At 38.9% G+C, this 25,897-nt stretch overlaps 1 pseudogene; it reads left to right on the top strand.

Annotated features, from left to right (window-relative positions):
* The first annotated feature begins 22,769 nt into the window (after window positions 1-22,769).
* The window catches only part of LOC139718831 (uncharacterized), a 32,686-nt pseudogene continuing 29,558 nt past the window's right edge, over window positions 22,770-25,897 (top strand).

Raw genomic sequence — 25,897 nt, 5'->3', positions numbered from 1 at the left:
CGTCGCAATCGATCGCCGCCGGGCGGCCACCGCGCCTCACACACACACGTACATAACCGTACATCATCACGTTTATGTACGTACTTGTACGTACGTATAGCTATACAGTAGCGCGGCTATTCATCATGATGGACGGCGGTGACGATGACTGCAATGCAGCTATATGGAGTCACGAACATTCTCAGCAAATGGGGTCTAGCTATAGAAGAACTTTGCCAGTCATTCCAAGGTATTTATTTATTTAACTGATAGTTACATCGCTTCATGCCCATCTGTAATTTGCATGATGTATGAAGCTAGTCACGGCTCACGCTTTGGGTTCTTGGCCGGGCTGCGCTACGCCTGCCTTCATGCATGTAACGTTAGATCTAACAAACTTAACGTTAAGTCGTCTGTACCGGTAGGCCTACGTACATTTGTCATTATGTTTTTTCAACCAACTCGTGCTTGTATAAACACTTGCATAATTCAATCCCTACATCCATTTTCAAAACTTCACATAAAATACGAATTTCTTTTACAAAAACTAATCATCTAAATCAGCGTACGGAATATTCCCATTGTTGACACAGTAACAGTAGCCTATGATCGTTGTACAGTATTCTACAGTGTAAAGTTGTAACACTAACACTAACACTAGTACAACAGGCACCGTATCACATCATGCACAATTATAGGCGCAGTGTCCGAGTTCGATGATGTAGAAATCTAACAAGTTAGTTAGGCATAGGGTCTAACGTGACGGTTAGGGCCTAGCTAGGTAATGCTAGGGCCTAGTCAAGGGCTAGGGCCTATATTTCAGACTGCTAGTGCTAACTAAGTTCAATTACACAATTACCTGTCTCGATTATTTCCTACCTCATAATTTAGAACTTATGCCATGGTCGGCTGTATGATAGCCCTACGACCACCCTCTTGTAATAAACCGACCGTGTATTAATTGGCGCACTGAACGCATAGTAGTATACACTTCACTGCACGCAAAGCACATAAAAATGGATTGGCTTCGACTGTTGATGAGGATGGTGTGGGAAAACGCGAAAATTCACCATTCATTAACAAAGTTTATGGTTTTAATCAAGGACAAAATTTTGAATGAATGTTTTCACCGAATCGTAATGTAATGTCTGTGAAAGTTTCTAAAAAGCTTTGTACAACACGGTGTTCAATACAACTCGGTTTGCGTGTATTGTCAATGCAAAAACAGCGGTCGCTCTCAATAAGGAGCGTTACCGCGGGGAGCTGAAACGAGGCCACGGAAGTTCGACGGCGATATTTTTGCACTGAAACTTCGAATCGAAAAGGGAACAAAGGCATTTGATAGCCTATATAGCTCTGGATTTTCTCAATCACGTAGGTCAAGTTTTTTGCATGAATTTCAGTGTTAAATATTCTTATCAAGCAAATAGACATTAGGCGGTCGATGAGTAGTAGGTCCAACCGTACAATAAAAATCTACTGTAAACATAACGAACCCCCTAAAATCCAATACTAAAGTGCAAGTTAAGTTCTGCTACTTTTGCTGGAGCAATTCATTCTTTACTGAGCATCATTGCCATCAATGATGCTCGATGAATTAAGGTCTATGTAAGCTTCCAGTAGAAAAAAAGGCCTAGAACCCCTATAGAAAATGAAGATAAAGACAAAGAACAGATTGTGGTGTTTTTAACGCACAATATAGTCTATGCACCACACGTAAACTTAATGCCTGTACTACATTGTATATACCACCTTAGTAGAGTTCTATTTGTTTCGTGTAGGTAGGTGGTTTGGAACCAACTTCTGGCACTTTTGTCACTTTCGAATAAGTTTCTATGCAAAGATTAGGAGCTTTCTTCTCAGTCTGTCATGATTTCCATGCCAAACGAAGCACATTGTGCAAATTCACACAAACTTGTGAGAAAAATGTTTATAATGAACATTTTTGCAGAAGCTAATGATCATGCATAATTCACTCCATCGTTTATGTTTTTGTTATCAACTTGAGTATTATATTTTTTTCCATCTGGTTTAAATAGCATTCTTTCTGGGTCACCCTTAATATGATTACAAATGCAATCTTGTTCCCTAATTTGTACAGATCAAGCAAGACTTCAGCCAGGAGATCATGGCTGAAGACAGGATGTTTGCAGCATGCATGGCCATGTATGCTGACAAAGTACTCTCGTATGGGGAATCAAGATGTCCATAGTAGCAAACGCTACTTATTCGTCACACGGGTGACACCGATGGCCTTTCCCAAGGTACATTTTAAATAGTATTGCTCTGTGTAGAGATTCTAATCTACAGCCCCAGTACCACCCTTTCCTTTTTTGCATTTGAGTTGAGGTGAATTTATTAACAACATTAACAAAATACTTACAGTATGTACATGACTATCAAAAAATTGTTAGACCGAGAAATTCATTCAATGCTTGTTAATTAATTTCTAAGACTTTCACAAAAACCTGCAAAAACTGAAGTGGGTCTGTAATTTCAAAGCCAATATCAAAGAGATCATCTGGGCTCTTGATGACTCTGCTTTGTCCATCATTCAACTTGCATGTCATGTTCCCGTATTTGGTTTTGTTGCCGATTCGACACCATGAGCTTCCTTGGCATTTATCATGCACTGATCGAGTGACACATTGCATGCCTTTAGATCTTCATTGATGTACACACTTTTCATGTTCTCTTTTCCTTTCAGACTAGAATGCCCAGAATACAGTTTGTTCCTTTTGTTTGCAATAAAGTGGACTTTGATCTGCCTGCTCTTTCCTTCTTGCCTTTTCCCCAAGATGATGACAAGATCATGAAGATGAGATGTCCTCTTTCCAAATGTCTAAGCCAACTTCCTTGGCAACATTTGACTCGCCCTCAGTATTAAAGCTCTTCCTCTGTCTCCTCAGCCCCCTCTGGCAGGCCAGTCAGGCAGATATTGTCCCTCCTTAGCTCATGTTGGACCTCGTCCTGCTGGAACTGAATCCTCAAGAGATGACATGTGGATTCAGAACATCTTTAATTGTGCTCATACAAGCTTCTTTCGCCCCTTGGAACAACAGCTTGGACAATTATTTGGGAGCGGCTGTCTGCTGCCCCTCTCTCACATTATAGCACCCCACGGCCACACAGTTCATATACACTGAAACTTCTGGACGGTTTGTCCTTACCTCCTTCATCTACCATTCCCCTTTTCTTCTCCACTGCCTGATCAACTCACATGATAATCAAGCTTTTGTCATTATAGGATAACATTAACAGAGAAGTCTTGAACTATTAAAGTTTTTGCATTCTTTTTCCTACTACTTGGAATAAAAATCACTGGACCTTGAACATCCCTTGCTCTTGCTAATCTAATTAAGATATATGCATATTAACTGATCTTGCTTTATGCAATGCCAGAATATGACATGAACCTCCTGCAAAAGCCCAAATGTCATTCATATTGCTATACTGAAAAAAGAGGAATGTTCGCGTGCATTTTAATTTCGCGAATTTCGCGAGCGCCAAGATTTGCGAAATTAAAATGCACGCGAAAGTTCTTGTCTACACTATGTGCATTGAATGCCAGTGGCAGTTCGCGAAAATTTCATGCCGCAAAAAAGGCCGTCGGCTCCAATTCGCGAAAAATTCATGCCGCGAATATATCATGTTTTACAGTAGTCTTTGTTAAGCACTTAAAGGGACTGTACAGTACTGGTTGGGGTAGGGATTCATGTTTTGAACATTCCTAAGTGAGATAATGAAAAGCCTCTTATGAAATATGAAAGAGCATGTAATTTTAAGAAGGATTCAACGTTTATTTGATGAAAATTGGTTTTCAAATGGCTGAGATATCCAAAAAAGTGCTAATAATAAAAGGCGACATGCCCCAACTTTATTAGTATCTCTTTGTTTCACCTTGTTTTTGGATATCTCAGCCATTTCAAAACCGATTTTCATCGAATAAACTTTTGATACCCCTTAGAACTGCATGCTCTTTGACATCTCATAGAGTGGTTTCTGAATATCTCACAAAACGTTAAAAGCTAAATTTTCACCTCGACCAGAACTGTACACACCCTTTAACAGTAGTGCAAGATCATTCTTATTAAGGCACTGGCTGTCAACACCATTCAACTTTCTTTCATCCAAGTTCATGGTAACTCTGATTGCTGCTTTGTAGAATAGCATGATGATTATTACAGCATTATAATTCTAATGCTTGGCCTTACAAGTTTGGCTCTACTAATCCACAATTACTTGCCTGTCTTGGTAGTAAATGCCGTTGCCAGAATCTGTCCCTCATTCAAAATGTGTAGTATTTTCTACAATACCCTCCAAACAACTTTAAATCAGCCCCCTCCCCCCCCCCCCCCACACACACACACACAGTTAGTAATCCTGGTTGCAATCAAGTACAATATAAGTACATAAGCTAGCATCTGAATATGAGCTGATACTTGTCAGCATTTCTCTTTATCAGCCTTGACTGTGTTAATATTTTTAAAGGGCATATTTGTACTTATCATTCAAAATACTCCCCCTGTGTCATACATTTTGCTCCACAGAGGAAAAAGAGACGCTTGCATTGAGACGCTTGCATTCAGCATGCTGCTGCTAGTTTGCCGAGGCTGGACTGCGAGGGTATGGGGCAAGTGCTCCTTTCAGGAGTCGTTGGAGTTATTCTACGACTTTCAACCTGTAAGTACCTAACTGTTCGGAGGCTAATCTTCTAAAACAAGTGATGTGTTGCCCTCTCATTAAAATGATGAGATGGACTTTGACATTGCAATACAAAATATAGAATTAAATCATCAAGCTGTGGTCCATAGTTACAGAAATTCCCAGTTTATGCTGTTTCATTTGTTAGTTTAGTCAATGGATTCTACATATTTATGCAAATTTACTATGTTGCTAATGTATGCTGTGAATCACAATAATTTTTTTTAATGAAAAAAAAATCTTATATTACATTGTCAACATACATATCTACTTTATTTTGTGCCTGACTGCTCAATCACACACTTGTCCATATGTCCTTTTCATTTTGACAGAAAGGGGAAAAAATTCGCATGATATGCAAAATTGGTCCCAAATGTTGCCAATAAGGAATATTCCATTCATTAACAAATATTGCACTTGACCTATGGTATCATTATAGTCAGCAAGATGCTGGAAATATATCACATACCAATCATATACATCCAATGTGATACAGGGTGTCTCCCCCCCCCCCCCCCTCCATATCAAAAAGAAAAAAGACCTCGCATACTCCTTAATGTTCCTACAATGTAAGTGGACAAAATTGTTATACTACTAGTATTGGAAAGAGTAACTTACCCAAAATAATGAAATGCAATTCAGAAGTAGTTTTTGTTTGATAATACTTTTTGCCTGGGCTTGCCAGCAATAAAGTTAATTGCCTTTCAGAAGTTCCCATAGGCCACACAGTTGAAAATTCATTCAGCCAGGTCATGGTTAACCCTTGCAAGAATGGAAAATGTAATACATGGATCTTATATACTACATAAAATACCCAATTTAGGGTATATGTTTGCAAATGAAATGTTGCAGAATTTGGCCAGGCACTTTATCATGAACTCTACCTTGAACATTGGAGAGGTGTGGGAAATATATCTGTTCTGATGGACTTCATTATACCAATGCCTCAACCCAACACTTCTGCGTAGATTATTTCAAGATTTTATCGAGATGTATATGCATGTTTCTTTTCCACTTCTATTTCATTTTACAGGAGGGCACAAACCTGGCTTTCTACATTGGACAAATTGACAGGAAGCAGAGATCACAGCCCTTCATCTTGCTGATGGGAGGATCCTGGAAGAAGCCACTGCAGACCTTTGTCATTAGGAAGTTTTCGCTACACGACGCGAAGACCGAGAATACGAGGAAGCGATTACTTGTGACAGTCCCCCTACTCTGACTCCCGTCCCCATATCTATGCAGTTTCGCTTTCCTGTACAGGACGGAGGCGTGGGGACAAGATCGCTGATTGGGTGCCTGACTGGCTGGCTCACTCCTGCCCAGCATCGGGACCGAACGCTATTTTGGCCAAGTACCGTACTCGTTTTTCCCCGGACGGGACGTTCCTCAGATTTGATCATGTGCAGAAGCACATTTCGCACACGACACGCTTAACTCCCGGCCGCGTTGTGCTTGCGAAAACTCCCTATTGTAGAGAGACAGGGATTCTTGTTTCCAACTTTGACAAAGGCTGTGGACTGTGCATTCAAAGTGCATTATGTCCTAGATGTAGATTACCAGGCTCAATGTTTTGCTGCCTGGCAGTTCTTGGAGACAGTTGTGTACAAAATGCCTGGTAAAGTGACGTCCAATTCTGTGAGAGAGATCAGGACATACCTGAACTCTTCAAATCAGGAAGATTATAGATGCGTAGAATGAGATTTTCACGGTCATCAGAAGTTTAATTGACAAAGTCGACTTTTAGGTCGTTCGACAAAGCAAAGGTTTGATATCTGTGTTTTATTTGTTTATAACTCAATAAGTAATGGATACATGTCACATGGAAAGATCAAAGGTCATGAGAAGATTGTTCTATTAGTGGGTAATGTTGGCCCTTGAAAACTTGTGATAAAGATGGGCTAGAAATGAATTAAAAAGGGTATTTTACATAGTAGTGACTTAATGACATATTGGGCAAGATCTTCACAGGTTTATACTGAAGCATGACAGTCAATTTTCAGAAATATAGCAATTGTAAAATTAAAACCTCATATCTGTTCAGCATAATGGAGGTGACACTCTGTACTGAATGTGGCCTTCATAAAATTCAAGATGAACTGTTTCGTAGAATGTATATTTCCATTATAGATTTATTTCATTGTATATAGAGTAATCTTCATTACTGCCATCTCTATCACAGGAGTGACAGAGATGATCTTTGCTGGACAGATGTGCTGTACTTGGCACATCCCAGTTATGAAGAAAAAAAAAACTGTATGTGTTGGTAGCAGGTATGACTTCTCAAATTACACCAGTAAACAGGAGTAAATTTCATTATAATTACAATACACTGTATATGTTATTTGGTCTGTTCAGATATGCTGAATATAGGCATGGAGTAGAATTTTCACAAGAGATAAAACTTATTTCTTAATGTGAATGGTTTCTCCATCTGCAGTATATTTGCAGTCATCATTGTACTGTCAAGGAAATATAATCTAATAACCCCTGACTTACTATTGCAGATGTTCCCCAAAAGCATTGCAACTGAAATGATTCAAAACGTTGTTACATCAAATTGAACATTGTTAAAAATGATCTAGTTAATAGAGAAGCTGTGTAGTGCAATACCTTCAGTAATATTTTCTTAGTGGGACAACAAAGTGCAGTATTGGGACAGAAAAGCAAATCCTTAGAGGGCCATTCCCTTATGCTTCGCTTATGAGATTTCCAAGCGCATGTAATAGTGACAAACACTTCAAGAACAAAGTCAGTGGTTCTAAGAAGATCAGATAATTATTCCAGGAAATAAGACTCATTCAAGATTTATCTTGTCTTTTCAGGGTATGATCACTATAAAACTGGATAATGTGTCTGTAAGGTGTGCATTGGACTGTAAAAGCATTCTGAAAAATTACATTCTCTGTGTACTGTTCATTCAGTTAGCCCTTTTGGACCCATCTGAGGGCAACTGATGGTCCCCATGCACCCACACAATATGAGAAATGAAGCAACAAAATATTCAATGTGGCACAGGTATAGATAATGTCAAGCTGAACACATCCATGTTATGCATAATAATTAATTCTTTAATTATTGCATGTTTCAAATTCAATTTGCCATTGCAGTTTAGTTGAAATATTGTGAAATGTGATTTTTACGGCGTTAAGCGCCCCATTTGTATGTAAGTGGAATCAAAATGTACATTTGACAATACACTAAGCTTCAGATGAGTCGAGGTCAATTCAGCTGGGAAATCACTTAACTCAAGCAAAACAAAAGCTCGTGATTTTTCCTCTGCAGTCAAACTGCATATTTTTACTAAATCCGCGCAAGTCGACACATTTTTCTCGGTTCTCAAGAACTTCGACTTGTCAAAGGTTAACTGTTAAGAAGAATTGTTACTTTGTATATATTCTGAAAATGGATGAGACAATTCTTGATTGGCTCAATTTGTTATTTGTAATAAGTTTGCACATCGATGGACATATTGACCGATTGAAGGTTTTCTAATGATACGATGTCAGTGATATAGACAGTGAAAATGTGCTGAAATATATAATTGGCCAAAAAATAAACATTTGTGTTATTGTGCTTATATACAAGTGAGTTGTACAGTAATATGGGATTAAGAACTGTATAAATTCTAAACATGAATATTTAATATTTGCTTTAAACAACCCAGTTGTATAAAATGACTTTTAAACAACAGTTGTTAAAATTTTTAAACAACTTTTTTAAACAACCCAGTTGTTTAAATTTCTTTTAAACAACAGTTGTTTGGAATTTTTAAACAACAAAGGGTTAAAAGTTTAAACAAATACGTGTTGTTTAATTTTTAAACAACAGTTGAGCGATTCACCGGTTAACTTGTGGTTGTTTAAAATTTTAAACAACCTTGTTGATTTTTTTCTAACAGTGTACTTCAACTTAATTGGTGAGTCTTCAAATTGAAGAATTTTGGGGATTTTAAGTTGACATTTACCCTGCGATACTAAATCTGTCATGATCCTGAATGCTACAATGCGAAGTCCGATTACGCTATGTGTATGGGACTGCTGGTCGCTATGCGTATGGGGCTGCTGGTCGCAGTTAATTGCATGATTACTAAGACATGAGAGCACTTTGGGGCGAGTAAGTCTCACAGTGTTAGTAATATGAAAAGTACTGTAACCGGTCCTGAAACACAAACTAAGACAAGGAAATTCAAGGAAACTTTTGAGGTACCAAAACTGTTTATTATCTTTAATTGATATGATGTCTTATAATAATGCGAGGTCAGGTTCTAACTGGTGTGTTCTAGAATGCTAAGATGTATGGGTGAAACCATATTCTGCATGTCCATGTTGGTTTGACACTCACATTTGACTGAAGAAATTCGTTCATGAAACCCATTTTATACCCCGATCGCTTGAGATGGTAGCATAAGCCCGGCGTAAACGTATCACTGTCGCTCTAGTCATATCACTGTTGTGATACGAGGTCTTGACAAGCGTACGAATATAGAAATAAAGTCGGTTCGATCGGCGAAGCAGCGCGTCTTGTCGGCCTAGAAATGTGGCAACAACGTGGCAGAGTCGTATTATCATCGTGGCACTATCGCCTACAGCGCAGGTTGAGCATGGAGAAACCGTCGTCTAATAATCTCTTCGGAGGCCAAAATGGAGACGGACGGCGATCGTGCCACGATTTGTAAATTTTTCACAGATCACCATGGTCGCCATGGTCGCCATGGTTGCCTTCCTAGTGAGAAGGGGGCCTGACCAGGGCGTACCGCAGCACTGTATAACACTAAAATTTAATGTAGAACCGGGCTTGGCGATGAAAAGAGTTCGTTGCGTAGAACATGCGATTGTTGGTACTTTAAACCGTTGATTGCTGTAGTAAGTGAATAGTTTTGACCTTTCAATTCAATTCAATTCAGTTTATTTCCACAGTTCAGGTAAAAACATATAAATACACAATCAATCAGTTCTAACATATACAGACAAACCAAAAATTATTTTGGATAAATACATAATCACAGTTAAAAGTTAAAAAGTGTGTGTTCCAGATTGACATAACAATTAAAATAAATGGTGGAGGAGATCAGCAGTAGGCCATTGGCCTTTCGAGGCTGATCCCCTGAGCAAATATACAATATTAAAACTGTATGTCGTTATACACTGTTACATAAATCATGAGTCGCATAAAAAAGAACTGGATTTGCAATAAATAGGGGCAAGAAGAAGAAGAAGAAGAAAAAAAAAAAGCACATCCAAAAGGAAGGAACCACGACATACCAAAAACAACCATAAAAAGGGTGGGACAAAAATGGGCAAGAATTATCATTGAATGCAATTTAAGAAATATATATATGGTTTGAGCATATAATATTCTATAAGAATCGACAAAGACAAAAAAAAAAAAAAATACATATCATCATAATACCGAGTATCATTGAATATGGTGTGCAGCTGTATAATCGTGATTCTTCAGTGTGTACATTTATGCCAAGCAATATCGTGAGCCGCGCCCCGCCACTGAGGGCGCACCACTTCCAACATGATCAGAGCTCTCCATTACGATACATGTACTGAGTAGTGTAAAAGAATAATTGTAATACATTGTACAATGAATGTAGAAGGCTCCGATCATAATCACCACAGGCACGCGCGCGATTCCCAACCTGTACCACCCTACATCCTCCACCCGAGGCGGCCGCCCGGCGACCCCCACCCCGGCGCGCGCACCCCGCCAGCGCGCCGGGGTGAAGGTCACCGAGCAGGCGCCCGAACAGAGAACACAGAACAACACATGCCGAGAATCAGCCAGTGCACTGTATAGACACAGTACAGTTCTATGAACAATACCGGTATGCATTAATCAACTGTAACTTAAACTGTCTTTTGAATGATGAAATGGTGGGGCATGATTTCAAACTGGGGGTAATTGAGTTCCATATTTTTGGGCCTGTATACCTTATTGACTTTCTTGACAGGCTAAGACGGTAAAATGGTACATACAATTTATCAGAGTTTCTAGTTCTATACAAATTAACTTTGTTATTACAAATAAAATACTCTTTAAAAACATCAGGCAGTAAATCCCTAGAAAATTTGTACATGAAGCATGCTGCCTGCAATGTATACAAATCTAAGACCTTTAAAACCTTCAATTTCTCAAACAAAGGGTTTGTTGGAGCTAAAAAGTGAGAGTTTGAGACACAACGGACTGCACGTTTCTGCAAAACAAGCAATCTGTCCAAAAGATATTTAGAGCAGTTTCCCCATACAACAGTACAATATGAAAGATGTGGCAAAACCAAGGTATTATAAATATTTAACATAATTCGAAGAGGAAGCAAACTCTTCAATCTGTTTAAAATACCCACTGCTTTTGCTATTTTACCTGAAATATTTTGCACTTGTTCTTTCCATGTGAGATGTTCGTCAATAATGACACCAAGAAACTTTATTTTTTTAACATTACTTATTTTTTGGTCATTAATGGATAAATCAAACAAAGCTGTATCTAGCTGTAATTGCTGAGGTCTAAATATCATAAAATTTGTTTTTTCAAAATTAATAGTGAGTTTGTTGGATAAAAACCAGGAATACACCTTTTCAAGTTCTGCATTGAATACAACATTCATATCATGGATATCCTTGCCTGACAGAAAGATGTTTGTGTCATCAGCAAATATAATGGGCTTTAAAACATCACTTACAAAAGCCAGGTCATTTACATAAAGCAAAAAGAGTAATGGACCTAACACTGATCCTTGTGGGACACCAACATTGATATGTTGAAATTGTGAAGTATGATTATCAATAAACACATATTGTTTTCTGTTTAACAAATAACTTTCAAACCAGTTTAACACATTGCCTCTAATTCCATAATGATACATTTTACTTATCAGAATTTTGTGATCAATAGTATCAAAGGCTTTTGATAAGTCTAAGAATAATCCAATTACAATGTTTTTTTCTTCAAAAGCCAAAGTAGCATTATTGACAAATTCTAAAAGGGCCATAAATGTGCTATATCCTTGTCTGAAACCAAATTGCCCTTGATACAGGATTGCATTTTTTTCCAAGAATGAGATCAATCGTTTGTGTACCAACTTTTCGAAAACCTTTGAAAAAATGGACAAAATAGAAATTGGTCTATAATTAGAACAAAGACGCTTATCCCCAGATTTAAAGATTGGGATAACTTTTGCGATTTTCATATCACTTGGGAAAACACCTTTTTCAATTGAAGTATTGAAAATATGGCATAATGGGGATGCAATCAAATGAATGCATTTTTTGACAATAAATGCTTCTATGCCATCATGCCCTGAACTCTTATTATCCTTTATACTTAATACAGCTGTAATCAAATCAGATTCAGAAATGGGGTTAAAAAACATAGTATGTAATACTCTCGGTCTTAAATACTCTGAAAAATCATTATTCATAGAACACGGGGGCATATTTCTAACCAACTCAGAACCAATATTACTAAAATAATCATTGAATAAATTCACAATGTTTTCTTTATCCTCAATCAGAACACCTTCTTTCATAATACTTGCACATGTAGTTTTAGACTTCGATGTATTCAAGACTTCGTTAATCGCCTTCCATGTACCTTTTTGGTCATTTTTTACTCTATCAAAAATACCATGATAATATTCCCGCTTAACACGTCGTATTTCATTATTCACAAAATTTCTATATTTGACGTAAATCTCTTTTCTGTACATTGTAGGATTCTTGATGTATTTACGGTACAAAATGTATTTCTTTTTACACAACTTCTTCAGATGGCTGTTAAACCAAGTTTGTTTTTTCTCATATTTTTTTTTATCAAGTTTCTTTATAGGAAAGCACTCATCGTACAGGGTCATAAAATGAGATATAAAAACAGAGTATTTCTCATTGATGTCTGGAATATTTTCCAGGTGGCTCCACTCATAAGACTGGAGCAATGAAAAAAAATTTGTCATACCCTCTTCATGTATCATTCTTTTGTAAATATAAGTGGATGATTCCTTTTCGGTGCTCACCTGCTGACGGCCAAGGTGATAGATGACAAAGGGTGATAAATGATCACTCACATCTGAAATCAATATACCAGACTTAACTACATTTTCAGGACGATTAATGAATACATTATCAAGTAAGGTTGCAGAGTGGTTTGTTACACGTGTTGGTTTAAAAATAGTAGGAGTGTATGAGGAGGTAAGAATTAAGTCCAAGAATTGGTGAGTGGAACTGTCGGAACTCAATAAATCAACATTAAAATCACCAAGTAGGATACAATGTTTACCTTCTCGAGATATATTCTGTAATGTTGGCTGTAGACCAGTAAGAAATGATTGAAGAGATTGATTGGGGGGTCTGTATACCACGCCAATAACAATTTTATCCTTCAAATTGATAATTTCAGCAAATGTTGACTCAATACATTGATCAAAAACCTCTAAATCACATCTCTGTTTAACATTATATTTTTTATTAATGAACATACCAACACCTCCACCTCTCTTATCTGTTCTTCCCCTTCCGAGGAATTTATATTGGGGCAACGTAAACTGAGGGGATTCATTTCCCTGTGCCCATGTTTCAGATACAGCAATAATAGATATTTCAGTATTCAAGGAATTAATGCACGATATAAAGTTATCACTGTTACCCTTCAAACTTCCACAGTTGAAATGCAGACACGTAAACATTTCTGAAAAGGTACCATTCATCATAGAGGCAAATTCACTTGGAATGAAATATTCTGTTTCAGTACCAAGTACAGATACACCATCTTCATCTTCTTCTAATGCCCTCAGGCGACTGGAACTAGAGGTTGCACAAAAATAACAGATATTATCTTGAGCCCGTTGTCTCTTACAAAAACTACAAAAACTTACAGGATACATACATGGAGGTGGGGGACTTTGAGAAGTTGAAGTCATAATCTGGCCAGATCACTTTCACTTCTGATTACTTTGTTGATCGTTTTCCCATGTGAGGCAGGTATTTCGACTATGATACGACCGTCTGATGACCAGGCATTCTTCACTTTCTGGTGGTGTGTTGCTTTGCGTAGGAGATCGACGTTGTGCTTCGTGAGATCTTCATGAATGGAGATACCGCTTCCTTTCAGTTTTCTTCTTGCTGTGAGGATTTGATGCTTCTTTTTGTACGAGGTCATTTTGACGATGATTGGTCTGGGAGAATGAGAGGCCGATTCAGGTTTCTTCCTTCCTGTGCGGTGGCTCCGGTCTATGTCTGTTGCTGGGTTTATGGTGATTCCTAGCTTGCTCTGAGCAATGTCGCACAGTATGTTGTCGGTGCATTCCCCTGCTGCTTCTCTGACACCGAAGATCCGGATGCAGTTACGTCTGGAGTACTGCTCGAGGTCGAGTTGACCCTGGACAAGATTTTGGATTCGGTCTGACTGCTGACTTATCTCCTTCTTGAGAACTGTGATCTGGTGTGACTTGTTGTCGCATTCATTTTGGAGATCATGGACTTGACCTTCAAGCACTTCAACACGGCTGTTGAGTTTAGTGAAGGCCTTGTCGACTGCATTGCTGACTACACTGTTGAGCATATTGATGTAGTCTTCATTGTTCAACAGCTCCTTGATTACTTGACAAACAAGCGCAGTTGATTTCCTCGTTGAGGGAGGGGACTGTGACGGAACAGGCTGGGGCATGATGGGGTAGACTGCTCGTCTCCAACGTGAAGTTCTGGTTCCACAGCACAGTGCCAAGCTGAGACACGGTGCACTGACTGTATATCACTATTCCAGGGCACAGCGCACAAAGACAAATGGACGGGACTACACACGAAGAGCGGGGTCATGCTGCTGAGGCTGAATGTGAAATTCAAATGTGTCCATTCTTCTGAATTCAGAATCCGCAGCCAAAAGCACTATTAATATTCTAGTGTATCGTAGCAGTTCCGCAAGGTGCACGAGAATTTCGAAGAAATGTGTCCCCTGTAGCTGGTAAATTAGCTGGTAAATTAGCTGGTAAAATAGCTCCTCGGCTCCTCGGCGCGTGCATTGCGACTTTTTTAATCGAAAGGAGAAACCTGTCTCCTCTTCATGGCTATAGATTAGTCAATACATTCATTTTTGAAGTGTTCCAAGAATACCAAAGAATGTTTGGCCACACGCAGCTTTGCACTCCGCATGTCACGAACATCAAATAATGCTATGAATCTGTTATTGTGGTCCCTTTTGAAGATTATGGTTTCCTAAACGTACTGTAGAAATCGGAGCATATCACATTAAAACTGCTTTAATTTGCCAGAAAGAGAGAGAAAAAAAATATCCTCAGAGTAAAATATTTCATGTGAGATTCGCATGGGAAGTGTATACACAGTTAGCTAGGTCGATGCGGGTCACCGGTGCTGTTTTCTACTTACGACGTCTCTGCATATCATTATCATAAATTAGATCGAGAGCCGATGTCCGATTTTGGCGAGGAAGCGCTTTCTGTGAACTGCTATTATTTCTTCATAATAACGTATATGTAAATGTTTTACACTAGATCTAGAAAGTTTATCTTTCGAAAAAATTGAAGCACTTTGGAATCTCATATGAACTTGCAATCCCTCTATAAGCATTTGAGCGGTTGATTTTATGTAAATGCTTGTGATTTCTTTTTGTTCTTTTTCGCTTGTCCGTAGGGATCTCAGACGACAGAAGCTACGGGATGAGAGGTTTTTACATTTCTCTACCTTGAAGGAGAAATTATTGTTTAGCTCCTTTAGGATTAGAAGCTGAACTTCGCTCAACCGTTAGTAACATATTTACTCTTGGAAGGAACATCCGGGAAATTTTCAACAATAGGTGTTTCATGGAACCTGACTCAGCTTTCATTTTTTTTTTTTTTTTGCTTTCCCTGCAACTGCGTTAATTCTTCTTGTTGAAAAAAAAAATGCCAGTAAGTCAATATCATTTATTTAGTCTGATTGTGTGAAGGCGGTGGTATGTGTACATCTTTTTTTCTAAAGGGTTAAGCACCAAATAGGCACGTCTCCTTGAATTCAGCACTGCTCAGTTCAAGATCCCCAACATACCTTGACGTTCCGCGTAGACGTGGTGAGGATCACAGCCATAGTGCAAGACACCCACATAAGCGCTCACCACACACACACACACACACACACACACACACACACACAAGCCTCACAGGTTATAATAAAGTGTGAAATCTCTTAGCAAATATGCTGCTGCATTTGCCACTAATTTGGGGGTATGTTTCAGATATTATAGGGGTAAAACTTTTTTATATTGCGGATGAATGAAAGAGGAAAGTTATAGTTAATTAATAATGACTATCGTTGGCCATAAAATGGACTCAATTTGGTTTTAAAGACTATCTTGTGAAGCTGGCAGAGAATATAGATAAAATACATGCAGCCAAGAAAAAAAAAATGTACACGTTTCTAAAATTCTTGCTCATATCATTTCGGATAAAAACAAAGAGTGGTGACACTGGACCACCAGGATAAGTCGAGCCTTCATAAATGTAAAACATTCATATACTTATGTACATGTGTTGTCAGTTACGGCCGGTGAGGCGAAGAGACACTGGTACCCTTCCATCGTTTCATTACACGTCTTTCCATTAGGGCAGGGGTCGGACATGCAAGCTGTTGGAGAGGAAATAGTAGAAAAGACATAAATAACTACATGCATTTTAATCCCCCCCCCCCCCCCCCCCACACACACACATTCACACGCTCAAAGCACAAGCTCATTCGCAGGGCTGGACGTTTGTTATACCCCAGTTACACAGTGCCTTAAATCCCCTGTCACACTTTGATGAATAGGCCCACCGTAAGAGGAACGGGCGATATTTTGCTCATCCGTTATTCAAATCGTCAATCCGGTGGAGAAAGTGTAAGGTTTCCGTTTTGAAGGAGAGTACATGCGCGGTTTAAAACGAAGAAACACCGCACCTGGGGCGCTTGTGTACAGGACAGTGGAAGGCGTGCAAACGCATAAGAAACGAATTCACATGAACCGCGTGCCCACAGGACAAAACACACGAGGAACAAATGAGTAACGCATGAAACGTGTATCGGACGTCAGACATCCGTTGACGTTACGGCTATCGGGCTATGAATATTCGCATGATCTTGCAGCGTCCACTACTATGGACCGGTTCTGCCTCTCTACCTCTATACTTAACTGCACATCTCATCAGCTTCCATCAATATGTCAAAGGGATCAAAGGCCAAGACTTAGTTTTCTCCTCAATGTGGTGGCTACTAGTTTCTAGACCTTTGACACCACTTTCTTCATTTTGGTCCCAAATATCACTTACATGCAGATTTACCTAAAAGTTTCTCACTTTACACGAAGTCACTTTCAAGCCTGCCCAGGGTTACTTCACATATTCAACCTCCTCTGTCAATCTGTGTTTTTTTTTCTTTTTTCTTTTATTTCGTCTTTATTTTTTTAATGATGATTAACAGCTGCTGGATCAACATTGTTTTCTCTAAGAAAAAACATATATTCTTCAATGAACTCGTCCATTGTATTTGAAGATCCTGAAGTCAAAAAACATTTGACTGCATTTAGAATATCAATATCAGGAATATGTTTTGTTTTTTTTCAGTTTGGACATTGACTCAAGGTTTCAAGCAGTCTTTATTTCCTCTCAAACAGTTTTTGTTATACATCAAATCAAATGCAGCACAGTAAGATGGCTCATTTAAATTTCCTAATGCTATTCGAACCTACATTGTGGGTTTTAATTTTGATGGCTTCTACTCTTTTCCCACTTTTAACTCGAAGTTCACTCACAACTTTTAATCTGTGAATATCCAATAGTTTATCTCAGCCGATGCCCAGTGACATTGAATATGCTTCATCGGCCCATGATAGCGAACTGATCAAGGCTACCCTTCTTGGTGGTAAAAGCTACAACTAGTGTATTATAGGTGGTAATGATGCTTTCCTCAATTTGTTCAGATCTCTGCAGTTCCTCATTATTTGCAACATTTTTCCAACAGCTATGATACTAAACTAAAAATTTTGCTTTTCCGAAAGATTAGATGTCCTGTCACAGAGGGGTTAGAAGGTTTTCCCCCATATGATGGTCCCTCCGACCTTGAAGCATATAATGCATTTTGCTTTTGTCTTTGATGTGCCTCTCACCTTCTCACATGAAACACAATATTTGCATGGTATATTCGGGAAGACTTAGCAAAGTAGTTTGAATTTGTTTCGCCTTTGTGTCTATGACAATTGGTCATACAAACCAAATTGCCTACGTCTCTCAGGACCAAGCCACTTTCTGGACCATACCTGACTTCTCTGTTACTTGCGTTTCCTCTTTCAGGCGGCAATATACTTCTGGAAGACCATTCTGGCATTATGCAGATTCAGATCTGCCTGCGGTAATGCTGCCCTGTATCAATATAAGTAGCTTGGAACCGGTGGCAGTTCATAACGACAGAGAGGCATTAAATGAGAAGGGAGACGTCATACGGCGTTTTAGTATGCCCTTGCGAGAGTCTGTTGTAGCAAGGGTGGTACATGATGGTAGATATTCGTTAAACATCAGGTTCATTTCCTGTTCATAATCAAATGATAATGTGACCGTGCATCTCAATACGAACAAAAAGTCGCACCCCTTGATTTTACGTGAGGACTCAAAAAAGGGTGAAATAGGTCAACAAAGTCAATCTAGAGTTTTTCATATTTTCTAAAAGAGCTATCTTTCTTTGATACATTAGTCTTTAGTTTGGGATCATCACATGAATGGGAACGTGCGTTTCCCGCAGTTTTTCTACAACACATTTTTTGGGGGGGGAAATAGAATGATCGGGTATGTCTTAGATTCCCCTTTCCATTTCTTGAAATCCTTTACACATTCTTCACTTTCAAGTCTAAAAACTTCTGAAAGGATAACCCTACTACTTGGAAAGTTGGCAGTGATCATGGACAGAATATGTTAATAGAACATGCTTAATTTCACCTTAATCTGATAATCTCTTCATTTTTGTTGCTTCGATGGTGTACATCTTTGTTTGGTCCCTTTCATAGCGCAGCAAGCACGGCTTGGTAAAGATTAAGCGCTTGAATAGACCCTGTACCTCAGAGCCTATTTTCTCAGTTCACACTTTTCCAGAATGTGTGCTTTCTTTCTAGTATTTAGTTTGATTAGGGGAGTCCATTTGAATTGAGTTGCACATCATTTTAAAGCTTAGAGTCTGCTCTTTAAGAATCTGCCCTCAACTAAAAATCCATGTCGGGCTACTTTTTGTTGGTTTTGTGATGCAGGGTCGCATAAAGTGTGGGTGTGCTGTAGGTATCCTTTAGATATGCTGCAACCGTCACTTATGGCCGTCCTGTCCGTTTATCATCCGTGACTACATGCGTTTTGCCCGGTAGTTGTCATGTGGCTATGCCGTGGGCATGCGTTTGATGTGCTGTACATAGCCGTTCCATCCGTTCCATCTCTTACAGCAACGGACTTTACTGGAGGCCTAGCGGATGGAAACGCGCGGAAAACGATAAAGTACTGTACAGACACAGGAGAAAACGTGCAACTATAGGACAAGGGTTGGATCGCGCTATCCGTTTTTGGCGAGGAAAAACTTTGTGCATGCACATAGTTTTCTGGCCGCTCCGACGGAAACCACGGGAATATAAACGTCAATCCAAAGGATAAAAAAGGACATGAAAAAACGGATATCAATGGATGCAAAAAATCGGCATTCGTTTCCCATGCGTTTGCCTTTAAATATCCGGCAAAGTGTGACAGGGGCAGTATGTAGACGTAACTGTCCGTAACTCATCCGTAAAGAAACGCAAAATGACGGCCCCAAACCTGCGAAATATTGAAATGTTTAAAACTTCGCAAAGGGACTCCACGGCTGCAGACTTACGCAAGTAACCGTAACTTAACTTAACTATCCGTAACTGAACGTAACTATCGGTAGCTTGGACGCAGACCATCCGGGAAAAAAAAAATCCGAAATCAACCTCAAGTTAACGTATATCACAAGACTTAGGTCCGCTTACGGACAGTTACGGATGGTACAGACAATTACGTTTTCCATTTTCCACTCCCATGGGAACAGAGGCTAATGGGAAACCACACCACCCGTGTTTTCAGGCTACAACGCTTGTACCTGAAGGAATACTACAACACAGTCGGATCGGTAGGGAAGCAGAACTGAATGGTCGAGTTTTTTTTCCCCACAAATGGAAAGTTTAGATGCCACCAATACAGCTAACATCGGTTAACCATCGATTTTGATAAACCTGTTCTTCTTGCAGTCTTTGAATGCACATTGTTCCAAAAAAGGTCAGTATTTTTGTAGGGGATGAGATGACAGCATTATATTTATTTACTTTCCTGATTGGGAAGGGTGTAGGATAGCAATAAACTATTATAAAATGAGAACGATTTTTATTGTCTATAGGCTTAGCCACTTTGGCCACTCCATGGGATGTCTGTTCCATCGTTTATATTGTATTTGGGTAGGGGAGGGGGGCATTATTAAGTCTCCTAAACATAATCCAGTTAAGTCATGGATATCGATTCACAATCACAGCTTGACCAAAGTATTTTTATTTCATGACTGTAAATTATGTTTTCTTACTCTATTGTTATCGATCGATTTACCTTATCGATCAATACTATGAACTTTGTACATGTATGATGTATATCAATATTTGAGTTGCACAGTTCAAATGCAAACTTCAAGTTCGAAATTTCATTTTTTTTTCATTTATTGCTGTAATACAAATTAAAGCAATACCACAAGTCTTCACAACTAGTACGTGACTTAATTTTAGTTTTCCCCCAGTGTACAATATAAGACATTCCGATACGTGATGACCTTGCTGTCATAAATACCCTGACTGTGCAGGCATCGTCAGAGAAAACTACATTTTCCATAATTGTTCTTAACAATTAGTAACTATCCGTAACCATCCGAAAATATCCGCAACTCTTAGTAGATATTCGCAACTCTCCGCAAGTATTCATAAGTACTCGGAAGTTCACGCAAGTCGATAAAACAAGTTACGTATCAATATGATTCGTAAGATTATCAGCAAGTGGGCGCAAGTATCCGCATCTGGTCGTATCTATCCGTGTCGCTCGCATTTCCCCCGTTTGTTTTGTAAAATTTTCTGCTGACGGCAAGGAATCCGCGGGAGTCCGCAAGAAAAAAAAAAAAGATGATGCATGGTTTCCATTTTGTGCTTTTCCGTCATCTTTATTTCCACCGCCAAGGAGAATATGTTTATGCCGGCGTTGGTGTATTTGTCTGTCTGTTCATGGACCCTAAAGGGTTCCATGGTCTGTTTGTTTGCAAAATAACTCAAAAAGGTCGTAGATGAATTTTGATGAAGCTTTCAGGCGAGAATAATTAATGTATAATGCAAACAAGCAGACAGAAAGAAGCAACGCTGCTTTAAAGGGATCGTGTAGTTTTGGTTGAGACCTAACTTAAGGCTTCTAACATCCTGTGGTTAGATAACGAGAAACATTTTAATATGAAATATGAATGATCATGTAATTCCAAAAGGAATTCACCGTTTCTTTGATGAAAATTGGTTTGGAAATGACTGTGATATCCAAAACAGAGTGATCCTAAAAGTGGGGACCCACGTTTTATTACAGTCTTTTTTATGAAATTTGCTTTCCTCTTTCCTCCTTTGAATTCCTCTGAGAATCATGGCAGGCGGAACCGGGAAGGGGAGGCTCTAGTCTGGGCTCCGTCCCCTTTTCCTTGGTGCGACCAAGAGAGGGCGCAAATTTTCTTATTGCGATAATCGAGAGACTGCGCGCCCAATAGCTCGGGTATCGCAATCCTCGGGTGTCACGCCCTCATACGGCTTGTCGCGTACAATCACGGCTACGAGTAAAAAGAGTCCAGAAGCTAGACTAGGGAGGCTCGGGCTCCTACACTTTTTGTGCACCATACAAAGGAATACATAGGGTGTCATCACTTTGCCCCCCGCCCCACTTTTTAAACCCAGAAGTACGTAAGTGGCACTAAAAAGAAATAGATAGAGATCTTGGGGTGTGATCGCGGTAAGGTTATGTTATTCCATGAATGCCCTTTATCTCTTTTTTTTTTTTTTTTTTTTTTTGCTTGGCAACTGAAGAAACCCGGAAGTGGAAGGGGAGAGATGAGCTGAGGACGTTTTTTTGTTTGTTTGTTTTTTGTTTTTTGCTTGTTACCTTATCAAACCTGGAAGTGCCCCCCCCCCCCACCCACACACACACACACACACTTTTGAAAACGCTCCGCTGGCCCTGAGAATGGTATGCTCTGTACTATTATGAGTGATTTCTTGATACCTAACAAAAAGTTAAAAGCTCAGTCCTCATCTCAACCAATACTATACCATCTATTCACATATTTTCTCCTTGACGGAGGTAATAAAGTTTGTGGAACAGCAGAGAAAGTAAAGTATACTATCAATAGAATTACTTTAAAGTTCCGATGGTGGATCGCAGGGCATTATGTTATTGAGAAACATAGCAGGAATCAGGAAGCTTTATTAAAGGGTTCTTCATCACTGGAATATAAGTTTATAATCGATTGTTCATGTGCATAGAGGTGTAATGGCCTGCTTGAAGGAGGTCTCCGAGTATCAATAAACCAAGAATTGCTGGTCTTTTAATCTGTAACCCTGCAAATTTGGGTCCTCGACTGTTGAAGTCGGATATCCGACTTTATTTTCCTCTGGCCATATGTAATTTACATGACTATTATGTAATATAATTTTTTGTTTGGTCGATTTCCAAATAAATGCCATGGTGGTTGCATTTTGCGTATGCGACAGAAGGGTTAGAGGCCATCAAGCTATCCGGTGTGATCCCCCCCCCCCCCCCCCCGGACCGCCATTCCTGTCTGATTGTCTGTTTAATGGTGTTTAACCCATTTGGGTAGGTCTGATTTTGCTATAACGCCATAACCCATAGACACTTGCTCGACTATACTCTGCACTCGTCCTCTTAGGGTTAAAGTTCACCTGCTTAGGTTTCCGTATTGTACTACCGCCATAAGTCAAGAAATGAGAGCCGAGTGTTTATATATTAAAGTAAATCTCCGTATCCTAAGTATCTTTACAGACAGGTGAAGATGGCAGGCATTACAGACGGACAAGTACAGGTAAGTGAGAAGTAGAAATCTATCATCACAGCCTACTACGGTATACAAACGTAGAACAAAAACAACAATACCCGGGTAAGCACAATAGAAGTTCTCCATTCCTCTGACTTCTTGTGGAATCGATGCGTCATTAAGGGGATGATCACGTGACACGTATTTAGGAGTGAGTTTGACATATTCGCCGTTCGCTCCAACGGTGATGTTAGGGCACATGTTTTCTAACTGTTGCTTGATGTTTGGACACATGTGACCTTTTGCACAATAGGTATCTAAGGAATCAAAAGAAAAAAATGAACAATCAAACCAACTGTAAGATAAGAATGTGTCAAGAGACTCAATAGCTATCCTTAAAAATGTCTTTGAAGCTAAACAGAAAAGCACAAAGTATTCATATCAATAGAGGTTTTCCTCTTCCTAAACCAAAATTAGGCCACCCCCTAAAATGATTGTTCTTATTTGCTTGGAGACTTCGCGGGCAACCTGTTGGCAACTAGAGTATTGCTGGTTACGTCACGTGGTGGTCGCAGAGACGTCTCCACGATGTCCTTTGCAGGGTAATGTACTTGATCCTGCTGAATGAACGTAGCAATCAATGCCTTTCATCTCTTATTTTTATTCAATGAAATGAATGCAGGAAAGAATGTGCTCAACAGAGATTGCAGCGATGTGAAAAAGAAACCTTACAAATCAAGAAGCTGGAAAAAAGTAGGTTTCGTACAATTCACCTCAGATGGACAATAACTCAGCGATCTGCAAGAATAGTGACATAGGCAAGGTGTTAACGCTAAGCCACTTTGTTTTGGAATAAACATTTCATGGAATAAACCATGTATTCTTGACCTAGCCGACCTTTGAACACCATGTACACTTCAGTCCCTCAAATACAGTATAAAATTATCGTAATTCAGTCATATCGCCATGTAATCTTTTCTTCTGTATGGTTCAATATTATGATAATATGAAGGGTTTGTTTGCAAAAACCGATAAGTCCATTTTTGAAGATTTTGAAGTACGATCTCTGTCATAAAGTACAAAATAATATCGTTTAAATGATATATTGGTCACTACATACATAAAGGTATATTTTTGAAGTTATGGTCAATAGAAGCAAAGTTTTCTTATTATTCTCTTTATTTTTCTTGACCTTTAATCGCAAACATGAGGCAAATCTCTCGTTTGAAGAAGCTACACCCCCGTAGACAATGCCAGTGTATATCTTGGTAATCAAGGACTTAAAAACCCAAGATATAAAACACCTGTTTCTTGACCCTGGCCTAATCTAAGCATCAGTCACCGCCACGGGGGGGGGGGGGGGGGGGGGGGGGGCACCTGCGAGAGGAGGAGATTGTTTTGGTTTTGGCATGGGCTATGTAGCTCCATGGTGCGTGTGTGTGTCGACAAACTTCTACAATGCTCTCCTTCTTATTCCTGTATTTTCGTTATTTATCGGTCAATTTTTTTCGTTCGAAATTCAAAACGGATGACTATAGAATTTCTCAATAGAATATCAAATCTAAAACTTGAGAAAGAATAGAGACTAGAAATGTCGCTATGGCGACTGATGCCTCCGCCATAATGCATGATTCTCCCAATAGGTGTATAGTACAATGTCTTCACAATGTGTGATGACAGTTTCACATAACTGTCAAAATATCGAAATGACAGGTTTGTCAGAAATATCTTTTTTTTCTTCTTTTTTTCTTTGACATTTCTGTGTTTTTAGAACAGTTTATTAACATGTCTTGCTTGTGATAAAAACATATCATAACATGTTGTTTAATATGTGAACAAAGTAGTACGAACACCAGTTATTCATAATAGCGTCTCTGTCTTTTTACAATTACAATCTTACATTATCTGACATGTTTTCACTTGACTGGACAGTTAAATCAAGGGTGAACACCTTGAGGAAACAAAAAGGGAAAGAAACCATGACAACAAATATATAGGTAGTACAAAACTTATTCACAAAGTCTCATCGCAACTGTGAGATTTTGTTACTTCAAATAATATATTTGTGTTCTCATTATGATTACACATCAATACAATGTATCAGTTCAAATGGACACTGACATCATTAAATAAAATAAAATGTTTACATGTGACATGAAGAAGGTAAAGATATATGTTACATTATCTTTCACTAAATGCAAACTACACTGGTCAATTAATATCCCACGTTTAAATTGCACCACTAGCTACTGTGTAATGCATTACAAAGCAGAGTTATTATGTACAAACTTGTACATTTTTCATGTATGAATTAATTTGTTGTTACTTCTATGAGCTTAAAAGACACAATTACAGTACATGCGACTGGTCATTGATCTCTTTACTTCTGTATAATTATCTAACCTGTTTTGTTGTTTTCATCTTATTTAGCCACGATTGCAGTGGCGAGTAACAAAATGATAATGTTCTTTCTTGTTTACTTTGGAAGCAGAAGGGGCACCCCTTTTCTGGGGTATTACTATTAATATCACTACAAATTGTTCCCACCCACCTCCCTGGTACCAGCGCTCTGTCACAGTCGTTAAAGGCAGTCTCAACAAAATTTGAAATGTGACACGAAATCTATAAGTGATTGGATACACCCAACTCTGTTCCTCTCAAAATTTCATGAAGCTGTCCTAAAGGCAACTAGACAATAAGACAACAAAACCTAGATAAAGGTAAGATCCAAGTTCAAAAGGCCTCTCATTTAATGATAAATCAAAACTTTGGCAGAAGAACAGGAAGATTGACATCACATTGTACTTGGTTCGACACAAGGAAACATCATTTCTGGACTTTGAACTTCTTAAACCCGCTAGGAGCCAAGGACAGGTACCGGTACTGTATGCCCAGTACATTGTGCCCCCCCCCCCCCCCGCCCCCATTACACACATACATTGTTCATATACATTGTAGTATGCAATACAATTTGGACACTTTTTTTCTGACAAATTTTGGAGTGGACCTACAATGTACATGTACATTTAATTGTGAGGAAGTCGGAAAATTTTTTTAGTAGAGTAACTCTTTTTTTTAATCAAAAGCGTATATGCATTAAAAAAATCACATGCAAAACTTTCAGAACGCAAAACAAAATTCTGTTA

The sequence above is a fragment of the Diadema antillarum genome, unplaced genomic scaffold (assembly GCF_040938485.1).
Source record: "Diadema antillarum isolate AM-2024a unplaced genomic scaffold, OU_Dant_1.0 scf00000100, whole genome shotgun sequence".
Taxonomy (NCBI): domain Eukaryota; kingdom Metazoa; phylum Echinodermata; class Echinoidea; order Diadematoida; family Diadematidae; genus Diadema; species Diadema antillarum.
The sequence above is the reverse complement of the archived record's forward strand: the minus strand, read 5'-3'. Positions and strand labels throughout refer to the sequence as shown.